This window comes from Propithecus coquereli, unplaced genomic scaffold (assembly GCF_000956105.1).
Source record: "Propithecus coquereli isolate 6110/MARCELLA unplaced genomic scaffold, Pcoq_1.0 Scaffold55, whole genome shotgun sequence".
NCBI classification, from domain to species: domain Eukaryota; kingdom Metazoa; phylum Chordata; class Mammalia; order Primates; family Indriidae; genus Propithecus; species Propithecus coquereli.
The window spans coordinates 5,594,556-5,595,793 of NW_012151396.1; positions in this window are offsets into that span (position 1 = coordinate 5,594,556).

Genomic DNA, 1,238 nt, shown 5'->3' on the forward strand with positions numbered 1-1,238 from the left:
TCACAATATATATCTTAAATGGCTGTGTTGCGGAATACTGTGCTATTAGAAGATGATATAAAATGATTTTTTTTTATATCAAGGGAGAAGTGCTCAAATTTAGCTAAGAAAACAATACCTGCCTCCATGGCTCATGTTTGGCTATTGGAATACATTTTAGACATTTTACTGGCCCATGAAACACGCTAATGGCTGAATTCAGTGTTGTAAAAAAAATGTTTAGTGATATTTACTGTTCTTTTTGTAAGAGGTAGGTCAGTTTCAGAAGTATTTTCGTTTTTATAACATTGAACATTCTTTTTGATAGGGAAAATGTGCTTATCAGTGAAGATCTTTACATATTGTAGCGAGTGAATCCACACTACAATCAAGAACATACCTTATTTTAATTTCCTTTATTTTGCACACTGAAACATATGGAGGAAATTGTTTGCTTAAAACTTTAGCATCTTCTTTACCTTCAAAAGGGAGTTGGGAAATAAATTGTCCTTAATATGTGTATATAAATTAATGCAGTGGAACCATATCCATTAATCATATTTTATAATTACATTTCTGCATGGCCTTATTAAAATGTTTCTCATAAAGAAGATTTAGCACGTGCTGCCAGAAATGTCTGTGTTTAAGTTACTTTTTCACTTTTTCTTACCATGAGTGTACTCAGATACTTATCCCATTCCTTCATAACTGCTGCTGAACATAGACACCTACCCAAAGTTTAAGAAATGGATCAGGTTATAGGTTACTGCTACTTAGGCTTTTACACATGACCTAGTTAGTTCCATCATAGTCTTTGGTTTATTGCCTCTAAAATGCAAAATGTGATATGCAGCTGCCTGAAACAAGATAAGTCTCTGTCTCTTTTATATACAAAGTCATAGTTCCAAAATTCAGTAAACCTATTTTATTTTAGATTGCCCTGAATAAATGTATTCCATGTTTATTATACTAGAGTTTAGAGCACAAATGTTCTTTCCCAACTGTAATTTTACAATTCAGAATCACTCCAAATAACTGAAATTTTGTAAAGCAAACTTAGACCTGGCAACTAAAGGGAACACAGATTTTGAATACCATTTGTGCTGTGCAATTAAATTATTGCACATGTCTTTGATTGGGTGGAATTATCCTTATACTTTTTTCTGTTAACCCAGAGTATTTTTTTTCACTTTTGTTACAGCTGTGCAGGAACCCTCGAGTCAACCTTTCGTCTATGTATCAAGGTCTATCAGAAGTTA